This window comes from Sarcophilus harrisii, chromosome 6 (assembly GCF_902635505.1).
Source record: "Sarcophilus harrisii chromosome 6, mSarHar1.11, whole genome shotgun sequence".
NCBI lineage: Eukaryota > Metazoa > Chordata > Mammalia > Dasyuromorphia > Dasyuridae > Sarcophilus > Sarcophilus harrisii.
Window position 1 is genome coordinate 134,195,294 of NC_045431.1, and position 12,219 is coordinate 134,207,512.

Genomic DNA, 12,219 nt, shown 5'->3' on the forward strand with positions numbered 1-12,219 from the left:
ACCTTGTTGTGCATATCCTTGCTCCAAGTATACTTTTCCAGAGTTCCTGCCCTCTACAACTCTCTTTTGCAATAGATGTCAGGGAATCCATCTTCTATGGTGGTAATTTATTTATTCACACTGGATTCAAATTGCCTTTTCCACTGGCATCCATCAAGTCTGGCTTTGTCATTGCAGTGTATGGTGCATCAAATAATGTAGTTCTGAAATTTCTCCAGTTCCCTGGGGGCCTGTACCTGGGCCAAGAAATCATGGCAGTTACTGATGTCACTGATTGCATGGATGAACCTGCTGCATGGAGGCCTGGCGAGTCAAAGCATTTGGCACTGTACTGGAACATGGTATCCTGAATCTTGTGAATAGATAATCCTTTCATCACAGTGACCACCACTTTCTGCATGCAAAGCTGCTGCAGCTAAGCTATATAATACACCCTTATCCTCCAGCCCCACTCCCTATCCTGCTGGACTGAGTACTCTATCCTGGTGTTCACATGGAACTCTCCATCACTAATCATCCTAACTTTTGTCCTGCTACTGGATTTTGATGCAACTTATATTCAATTAAATCCAATTCATTTGCAAATCAAGACTTCACCCAATGATGTCATTGGTTTTCTTCCAAAACAAAGGAAGAACAACAAGGAAACAATTCTCTCCTTGTAACTACTCAGACATTTATCTCTAAAATTATTATTTTTTAAGTATTTAATATTTTGAAAAATTCTTCCCCTTCACCATTTTTTCTTTTAGATATTGATCCTTTGAATACCTCCTCTTAAACTCCAGGCATTTCCGTCACCCATATTTACTGATACCTACTATTTGTGTGATTTTGATGAAATCATTCTTTGCTGCTTAATATTTTTCTTTATAAAATGAAATAGACCAGCTGATTTCTAAAATCTTTTACAGCTCTAGACTATGATGCTATAATTATCGCTTAAAGTTTAGGTAAAGTATGAGTGGAGATAAATTTATGTGACCATAGACTGAGAGATGGAAAATATTTCAGTAAACATCTTGTCTAAAACACTCATTCCATGGATGAAGAAATGAAGAAACCTAGGGAAGGAAAATGATTTGCCTAAGATCATAGTTAGGAAATTTCAGAGGCAAAATTTGATACTATGTTCTTTGGATCTAGAATCAATATTGTTTCCAATGGACAAATGGCTCCATAAGGAAGAGAAATAATTTCAGTTTGTTCTATGGAATCCAATTATTATTATTATTGCTCTTTTCAGACATGCTGGACTGCTTTTAACCTTCTATTCTCACCTTTCTATTTTCTCCTGTTTTCACATCATTCCTCATACCTTAGATGAGCCTCTCTCTTAACTCTACTAATTAGAAAGTAAATTCTTTAGAAGCAAGGAATTACTTTGTTTTTTATGCCTAGAACATGATCTAGACATTTAATAAACATTTATTAACTTGAGGTCAATTGAAACATCTCCTGTCTTTCAAGGTTTAGTTCAGGTGAGACTTTTTATATTAAATCTTATATGATCTATCTAGGTTTAAATCATTTCTTCCTTTTGAAGCATTTTTTTTTCTGGAGTTCTTTACTTTCATATTGCACTCTTATAGTTTATTCATGAATGTGATTCCCTCAAACCAGTCTCATTAGATTATTAGCTCCTTAAAAATAGCTTCCATTTCATATCTATTCTTTTCTCTCTGATTCTTATCAGAGTATTGTGTATTTAGTAGGTTGTTGTAAAAAAGGTTTTAAAAATGAATTGAACTGAATAGAAATATTATATCACTTACCAAACCATAGCTGCTTTTTAAAAAAAATCTGAGTTTATATCACAGGTGCATTTAGTGGAGGGTGAGGCACAATCCAATGGCAGGGAGACAGAGAATAGAGAATTCTGATCATATGAGGGATTGCTGTTATGAAAGTTGCTGCATGGGAGAGAAGAGCAAGGTATGGTAGAAGAGGAACTTCTTCCATTTGATATCTTTTATCTACCAAGGCCAACTATTCTTACTGAATATTAAGCTCTCTTGTTTTGACATTGTCGAAAGACTACAAGTATTATCAATATCTCTAAACTTGGCATTGTAGAACCAAATCTCAGTTATCTTTCTTTAGTTAAGGATTTAATAAGGAGGTGTTGTGATAGACAAATCTGCTTTTATTTTTGCTCAATTTATCTGAGTAATGATTAAAGCTCCAAGAAAAAAGCCTGTATCCTGCTATTCCAGGAAATAAAGTGCTTTTTCATTGTAAAAATCTATATAATACCAATTCCTGAATGCATGAAGAATTTAAAAATTTATTCTCTAGAATTAAGGGTCTGAATGAGGATATATCATCTGTTTCACTAGTTCACATTTAATAGCCTTCCCATCCCTTTAATCTTTTTTTTTTTTTTCAAATTGTCTGTCTCTCCCCACATTGAGTTCTATTGGGATACCTAGCACATTCATGCTTCCTCATACCTTCATAATATTTCTGTAGCAGAGGTAATCAAAAGGAACCTTAAGATACTTCCATAGGCTTGAACATGAACACTGGATCTTTGTGGATGGACACATTCTTTTTTCCTATGATACAGGGAGATCTTAATTGGATCCAGCAACTGGGAGGATTAAAAGAAATTATTATGGATAGACAACAGATAAAGTAGTGGGCCTGGAATCAAGAAGGCTTGAGTTTAAATTTGGTCACTGACCTGTTCTAGCTGTGTGACCCTGGATAAATCATTTAACCTCAGTCTGTTTCCCTGTTTTCCTCAGGATTGTTGGGATGATGAAATGAGATAATATTTTTAAAGTTCTTGGCATTGGACCTGGAACATAGTTGGCATTATATAAATGCTTATTTCCTTCCTCCCTTAATTTCCCAGGTTGTTGGGAAGATCAAATGAGTTAATATATATGGTAAATAAATCTCAATTCATGCCCTTCAGATAAGTCATTCACTACCACAACTTGTTAATAAATTCTTCTTCTCCTGGCCTCTAATGTATGATTTGTCACCTGACAGAATCTGTGACTCTAAGTCATCATTCCTCTTAAGAGGGAGAATTCCCTCTTCTTGTAGAAAGTACTCTTAGTTATTTCTTCTTTTTACATTTTTTCTATAACATTTTTCATCTCTCCAAACTCATCTTAAGGTATTATCTGAATTCAGAAGTGAATTCTTCTACAAACTTGTAGCTGCCTCTGGAAGACACATTGTGGATTATAAGGCCTAGTTTTAGAATTCCCCCCCCAAATATGTAAAATGAAGTTGATGGTAACATATGGCCCAGTTTCTTTTTCCCCTTCTTTCCAGTTAACTAAAATAAATTCATTTTGAATTTCCATATCCTTGTCTGCGTTTTAGTATTTCGAGATATACTTATAAGGTCTGTACTGTCTATCTTTTCCACCACCTCCTACCACCCCTAAAGATTATGAAACAACTTTTCAGGCTGTTTAGGAAATAGCAAGAACTTTTGTAATCTGGGGAATCTGGCATTTCCTGAAGAATATAGAAAAATATTTGATAACAGCAGCAGAAGAAAGGGAGGGAAGACTTTATAAAATCAAAATCATCTATAAACATAATGCTGGCTATGTAGAGTGGATGGTAACACACCTGCCAACATTTGAAAATGATAAATTTCCCATCTATAAAAGCTCTAAGTAAAAATTCTATGGGCATTTGTGTGATTTTCCTTTGGAGAGCCTTTTGGCAATGGCTGCTGCATTTTTAAAAATCTAAGAACATAAACAAATAAAGAGTGTAGGAGAATTGGGTGGGGGTGTGTGACACAGACCTTTGAATCTACTAAAATAATAATAATGGCTTTCCTTTTATCCAAAGACATCTAAGCCAGCCAGGATTTTATAAGCAGAAATACTGAGTCAGCAGAAACAGCTGCAAATATTTCTGAGAACAGGATGCAGAAAGCCCTTGGGACAACTCCCCTCTTGCCCTGTAAGACTCCCTTGCTTAACAAGAGAACTTGATATAACAGGTTCTCTTTCCCATCTGTGATGTTTAAAGCCAGGGCTTATAAGACCAAAATAAACTCATATTTATATCATGCTTTAATGTATTCAGTACATTTGTAAAAAATGAGGGTCAGTGAGATAATTTTTCTTATTCATAGTCAGACTAGACAGTGACTAATTTATTTCCATTTTAGATCAGATCTGCTAACCACCTGAACATTTTTACTATCAAAGAGACTGATATAAGGTAGGAGGGTTAGAAAGAAGGCTGTATGGTATGTTGGAGAAAGGAGGCTTATTCTACTAATTTATTGCCTGGCTTTGGACTTTATGTATAGGATCAGGCTCTGCATTCTTCTGAATGGAATGTCTGAGTTGGTTTTGCTGTTTTTTTTTTTCTTTGAGTACTGAGAATAACACAATAGCATTATTAGAGGCTCTAAGAGGTAGTTCAGACTGTATATAAAGAAAACCTTGCCTCATACAAATATGTAGTTTAAAAAATGCAAAATGTTTTATAAGCAAGAAACAGCTTTATAACATTATGAAAATAGAGTTGACCTTGGAGATGCCCTGAAAGAGACTTGGCAACCCCTAAGAGTCCTCAGACCATACTTTAAGAAATCCTAGAAAAAAAGGTCACATTCCCCCCTTTATAATTGTGTTATCAGAGATACTAAACCACAAACAATGCATTCAACTGGAAGCTAAGAGAGTACATATTAGACACATTTGAGAAAAGGAAACTTTAAGAAGAATGACCTCCAGAGACTGAAAAAGGTCTCTAAATTTCCTTCCCAAACTAGTTCTATACTTATATACCACTTGCTTCATATATATTTGTTTACACATTGCCAATCCCACTAAATTGACAACTCCTTGAAGGCAAAGACTGTTTTTTGACTTTTTGCATTACCAGAATTTTGTATTACCTCGAAACATTGTAGGCACTTAATAAATGTTTATTGATTGAGTTCTGATTGATATTTATTAGCTAATTTGTACATATTGTCTCTGAATAGGATATGTCCTTCTTGACAATGGTGACTGTTTCATTTTTGTCTTTTTAATGCTATTTATATCCAGATATTTAATAAAGCTTTGTTCATCTATTAGAGGAAAGTGAGCTGGATTTAGAGCAAAGAAGATCTAGCTTCCTTTATGATGCCTTAGACCAGACACTTACCTTCAATTTTTAAGATCAACCTTAACTCTAAATCAGTGATTCTATGATGGATTGAGGTATCCCCGGGGATTATTAAGATTTATATGGCTTTCACCCCTGAGAGAAGGCTGTGGCTGCACCTGTTAACAGAATAAACAGAGATCAGAAATCAGTTTTTGCCCAAGAAAAGAAAGATTTTGTCCAGCATTTCTCCCAGATTGTAAAGATCATGACAGAAGATATTATGGGTATCCTGAGGTGGGAGATGCTATAGCCAGGCTCAATCAGTTCCTAGAGTAGAATGCTCTTGGGGGAAAATGCAACTTAGGCTTGTCAGTGCTCATGGTCTTCCAGGAGCTGGTGGAACCCCGAACACAGGATTCTGTCTACATAGAACACTAGCAGTGGGCTGGTGTGTGGAGTTGCTTCAGGTTTTCTTCTACATAACTGATGACATCATGAATTTCTCTCTTACCTCTGGGGAGAGCTGATATAAGAAGCTTGGCATAGGCTTGGATGCCATCAATGATGCCATTGATACAAAGCTGTATCTACTCTTGAAGCATTACTGCTGTGGGCAACCCTATTACTTGAATCTCATTGACCTTTTCCTTCAGAGCACTTATCAGACTATGATTGACCAGATCCTGGATCTCATCACAGCCCCTCAAGACAAGTTGATCTTACCAGATTCAATGAGCAGAAATATAATACCATTGTCAAATACAAGGCGGCTTTCTATTCCTTCTACTTACCATTTGCTGCTGGTATGTTCATGATAGGCATAATTGGGGAGAAAAAACATATCAATGCCAAGAGCATCCTTCTGGAGATGGGGGAAGTTTTTCAAATTCAGGATGATTACCTTGACCCTGATGGTGACCCCAGTGTGACTAGCAAGATTGGCACTGACATCCAGGACAGCAAATGCATTTGGCTGGTGGTGTAGTGTCATTACCTAGCATCACTGAGCAAAGAAAGATGCTGGAGGAAAGTTAGGGACAGAAAGATCCAGAGAAGGTTGCTAAAGTAAAGATGTCTCCTTCAGTAAAGATTGTCTCCTTCCAGTAAAGTGCACTGTCCTCCAGTAAAGATTGTGAAGTAAAGATTGTCTCCTTCAAAGTTTGTAAAGGGCTGAAACTCTGAGTTGATGCACTGAGGTCAGACAACTAAGCACTTAAGGCTAACTACTGATTGGACAATACTCTATTAGCATATGCTTGGAAAATGGCCCTTCCCACTATTCTGTGCTGGTTCAATCTTTTGATGTATACAGAGAATTGTGGGAAGAATTAGGTGGTGGAGTAAGACAAGCCAGGGTCACTTTGGAGGTAGAGGAAGAGAAGGAAGGTCCTGTATCCATCCTGTTGACTTTTACCCCTAAATACTAAGAATAAAAACCAAGGACTTTTGCTTATCCTGACTCCCGCTGATTCTAAGGTATCCAGGGTGCTAACCCAGACTTCACAAAGTCTTGTTTCCTTCCTGGGACCTGGTTAGCTTTCTTAGAGGCCCATCTCTCTCCTTGGTTCCGAGAGCTCCTGCCACTAGTCCTTTGCCTCTGCCAGCTTCTGCCTCCCTCCGAATAAGCTTCCAGTGGGCTTCTGTTTTAGTGGGCTTGTCCTCTAATGGGCTTGTCCTTCTGGCCCTGACAGCTCCTCCTTATATGCCCCACATTGTCTATACACCAATCATTATTTCACTAGGAAACCATTATTTATTGTAGGATTAAATCAGTTCTAAACTAGATTTAACCATTGTCTCCTCAATTCTACTTAGTACCTTCTTTCAAGTTCTGGTCCATAACATCTCCTTGTAGGATCAGATCAATCATACTGAACCATATTAAATTAGATAATTATTGTCTCTATCAATTCCACTGACTTAGCACCTTGTAAGAATCCTAACAGAAAGTTACAATAGACTGATGGTATTCATTGAAAAGCATTTATCCCTTCTTCCCCCATCTCTCTTCTTGGAAATGGAAAAAAAGATCTACAAATGGTCGAAGATACCAAGGAGTTGGATATGGTGGGGTGAAGGACGGGAAGGGCAGGGAACCATGCGGGGAATTGGAAGAAGATGTACTCTCAATAAATTGATGGCCTTTTGAAAAAAAAAGATGTATACAAAGTTCATAAAATTTTTTTCCCTCTAATATACTATTGTTAATAATATTTATACAGGATTAGGGAGATAATAGAATTTAGAAAATCAACATAAATATATAAAACAAATATTCCATAGGATGTAATTACATAGTATAGAATTTCTTGTTTGGAAAGTAGAATACTGGGAGTACTGAATACCAATTCCTTTTAATTTGAAATGAGAGACAATGTAGATTGTTTTATATGATGAGCAGAACAATGCAGTTCATCCCCCTACTTCATTCTTTTTATATGGATATGTCTCTTCAATGGACAAAGAATGTGGATAGGGTAGTTAAAGTGGGACTGGGAGGTAGAAACATTGCAACACAGAAAGAAAAACAGAAGGGGGCCAGCAGGTATTTTGAAAGTGGGAAAAAAGATTCGTCATTTGCATATTATATTTAGAGAGATTAAATTGTACACCAGGAAAGACAAGTTTAAGAGGAAATACAGAGAAGAGATGCTGCTGTTTGTAACACTTAGGGAAAGGTTTTTTTTTTTTTTTTTTTTTAAATGTATAACTAAGCTCACACTGTTAAAAAAGTTATAAACCCTAAGTGAGGTTCTGTGATTGTGGGAAATGGTACTTGATTGTGAACCATGGAGTTATACAAAATTGTGTATGAGAGAGAGAGAGATGGGAATGTTTGATTTTGAGAAATCAGTATTTTCTGAATTTTGAGCCTAACACTCCAATCTGGAAAAAAAAATAGATCTTTCACATGATACCTCATTCTGTGTCCAATTTTTTATTCCTAATACCTGCATTCATAATTACATTTCTCTTTCAGGTGGGATGATGGAAAATGATTAGATTACTAGAAAGATGCTCCTTTTACTGCATATTTGGAATGGAACACAATGTCAGAATAATGTAGGGAGGAAAGAATTAGATTTGAGATTTACTTGTTTAGGCAAACCATCTTGATAGATTTTTCCTTCCATTTACAGCAGAGAAACTCAGTTATTTTATAAAATGTTGAAAGAAACAAGAAAGACAAATTCATTAGTGTTATTACCAGCTCGACTTAACCTTAATACCCTTAAAGGAATGATATAGGTAAAGGAGACCTATTAGCATATTTATATTTTACAACTCATTTAAAAATTATACAAGCCCTCTTTGGTAATCTTTGCTTTAAGCACAGGAACTGGGCCAGTTCCTCCAGAGAAGGAAGCAGGAATCATTATGAGTTTTGAAGACGTTTTGCCTCTCACCAAGAGATGAAATTTGGCATCACCTACTCCTGCCATCACCAAAGAATTAAAGGATTTTCTATTTCAATAGCTTGCTACATATTGAGATGCTGGTCTAACAGGAATGTGAATATGCTCACAGTCAATAGCACCCAGGAGTGATGGGAAATGAGATATGTCAAAGGATTTTCTTGAAAACTGCTGCTGCCTCCATGTTTCTCCAGAAAAATAAATAACAAATATATTGATACACATCCTCCTTAGAAGTTAGGCCCTGTTTTTCAATGTTCTGCAGCTTCAGACAGCTGCCTGGCTAACTCAGAAATGCTGGTGATAATTTGAGAAGTTGCAATCATATCCTCAGCTTAATTTTCCCAAGGAAAAATCCAATTCTTCTAGGGTGAAGACTTTTGGTCACTTAACCTGAAACTAAAATGATGTGCTATTTGAGAGTAGAGGGATAAGCTGGGGCTGGTATCTTTGTATGTATATATTTGTCATTTATACCACTAGAGGCAAGCCATCCTGTGTTTGATGTTGGGATGCATAACCCTCCTCTCCGTTCTCTCCCTACCCCCCCTTTTCTCCCCCCCCAAAACAAGCAATGAAAACATTTTGCATAAACAAATTCCAAATCATAACTAATCACAGGGAAGCTGACAAAAGCATGCTATACTACAGTATGAAAATACTAATCAAAGCAGCTTGTCAATTGTTAAAGTTAATGATTTAGATATGCAAAACTCTGGCTAAATTTTAGGAGGTAATTACATAATTATGCACAGGTTAACCCAATCAAAAATAGCAATTGCCTCTTCAATCTTTAAACTCATGGTATCATCATCCTTATTTCAAAAATGTTTGCACAGCTTCTAGCCACTTTTTTCTTCTTTGCAGAAATGTACAGAGATTGACCTTTCCTTTTAGCAATATCTACTGGACTTGATTTTGAAGCTAGCTTAGATATTTAACTCCCTGTGGGACTTTAGAATGTGACCTTGCACCTATGAATCTTGGTTTTCTCCTCTGTAAAAGGAGTATGTTAGAATGGATAGCCTTTGAGATCCTTTCCACTGTTATACTTCTTTGATTTTATTATTCTACTAATTTCTTGGGTTGTAAAATATCTCTGCAACCACAAGGGAAAGACTCTATCAAGATATAGATTACCATGTACAGGCAACCCACTATACTATCTTTTCCAAGACAACCCCAAATAGGATCACAAAAAATTGGACATGATTGAAAATTATTGAACAATAACAATAAAAAGTTGCCACTTCTGATAAATCTGAACTACTGACTGCTTAGAGAGAGAGAAGAAAATTTCATGAAGAATGATCTAGGATTCAGCTTTGAACCATTATTCCTGGCCTACTTGGGATATTTTTTCATTGATCTCAATGAAGATGAGGGTAAGTAGATGGTTGGTATAGGATAGGGGCTTTCAGGGGCTCAAAAAATGAAAAGTTAAAGAGGGCTAAAACCTCCTGTTTTTGTAATCTTATGAGGATATTCTTTGCCTCTAGGCCTTTTTCCCAACTGCCCTTTTTCTTCTGTATCTTTAGATTAAATCCATGATTAACCTGCTCCCTTGTCTACAATCACCTTCTATTATTTACAGTCATTTTTTCTTCTTCTCTGATTTATTGTGAAAAATATACACATAGTGTCATAGATTTAAAGTTGGAAGGGACATTATGGTACTTTATATTATGGTGCTTTAAGATTTGCAAAACATTTTGAGTATTACTTCATTTGATCCTCCCCATAACCCAAATCCAAATCACCTACCTTTTACAGGTAACTGAGTTATGAGGAAGGATTTACACTCAGCTCTCCTGATTTCAGGTTCAACTTTCTCTCCACTGTGTTACCCAATTGTTTCACTTAATACTTCATTTTACACCTAAGGAAACTAAGAACTTAATCTCCAGAGATTTAATGACTAGCTAGGTGTTATCTGGGTAAGTCTGAGAGCCATCATTCTGTATCTCTAACCCCAAAAGGCAAGAGTAGGTCCTTTACCTCCATGTATAGTATTCTCTTCATGATGTTCCAAAGCCTCCATGAAATCCTGAAAAGCAGTTTGAGAGAATTATAAGGTGGGAATTTGGAGGTAACAAAAACAAACACCATCACCCCTACCACCAGCAGCACCAGTATTTATATAAACACTTTAAGGTTTGCAAAACATTCTACATGTACAATCTCATTGTGGGGAAGACATGGGTCCAACACCTGCTTCTAACACAGAATAGTTTGAAGGAAAACAGTGTACAAAGTCATTTTGTAATACTCAAAGTTATGAGGTTTCCAGTCTTCATGGGTGAAGAATCCTTTTTTGTCCCAGGAATTCCCCACACCAGTAAAATTGCTGATATAGATTCCTCCCTGCTGCTCTTACTCCCCTTAAAAGCAATTTAAAAACTATATAGTCTTGTAACTTCTCCCCCTTTTCTCTGTTCCTGAAATAGCATTTTAGTCCTGAATCTTAATGGGTTGGCTGGATGGATAGAGAAGGATATACAGACTAGAGGGTACTCCCAGAACCCATCCTGTAATATTCTCCTCTAAAATGTAAAATTCTCTGAGAGTAGGTTTCTTGGGGGACTTCTGGAGGCACCTTTAGTTTCAGTTCATAGTAATCATAAGTGCAGTCAGGAATTAAAGTCCCAATCCTTTATTGTCTCCTTCAAAGTCGTGTCTCCTTCTTTGGGCCCAGTTAGCTTTCTTGGAGGCTTATCTCTCTCCTTGGTTCTGAGAGCTCCTGCCGCTAGTCCTTTGCCTCTGCCAGCTTCATCCTCTAGCCAGCACAAAGGTGGAAGATGGAATGAATATGTCTCCTCCTCCAAGAGCTTCTAGTGGGCTTCTGTGTCTGGCCCTGAGAGCTTCTTGCTTATATGCTGTACACTGAGTATACACCAATCATTATATCACTAGGAAACCATTATTTGTTGTAGGATTAAATCAATGCTAAATTAGATTTAACCATTGTCTCCTTAATTCCACTTAGTACCTTATTTCAAGTTCTGGCCCATAACATCTCCTTGTAGGATCAGATCAATCATACTGAGCCAAGTTAAATTAGATAATTATTGTCTCTATCAATCCAGTGACTTAGCACCTTGTAAGAATCCTAATGTTTCCCGCTTTCTTTTGATTTAGAACATAAGTGGTCATGACTTCCCTGACTTCTCAAGGAGGTGAGAACCCCAAAAAGGGTGATCACTCCTTCCCTGACTGCTCAAAAAAGGAGTGAAAACACTATAAAAAGGAGGTTATCACACCCTCCCTGACATCTCAGGAAGGGAGATGAAAACACTAAAGGAAATCGGAAATTAAATCAGATTAGTGGGTTTGTGAAGGGGCTCACTCTTAAAACAGGTAATACATAAATCCAATCAATATGGGAGGTATTACACATAATTATATAAATTACATAAGCACAAAGTAGTGATGTAACAAATAACATGAATCAACATGAAAATTTATACATGTCCATAAATCCTAGAAATAGTCCAAAAGGAAGCTATTGGCCATTAGTTCATGTGCCAGGAATCCAATAATTCTTGCAAGTTTTGAAGTCCTGCAATAGTCTCATCAACAATTTTTCATCTCAAGGAATCCAATGATTCCTGCTGGTTTTCAAGCCTTGCAATAGTCTCATCTTGTGTTAGGGAATCCAATGATTGCTGCAGATTTTGTTCTTAGGTCTTCTCCTTTGTTTCCAGATTTTTCTCTTTTT

General features: G+C 36.6%; 1 pseudogene; it reads left to right on the plus strand.

Moving 5' to 3' along the window:
- Positions 1-251: 251 nt before the first annotated feature.
- Positions 252-6,192, plus strand: LOC100916054 (annotated as a pseudogene).
- Positions 6,193-12,219: the final 6,027 nt, after the last annotated feature.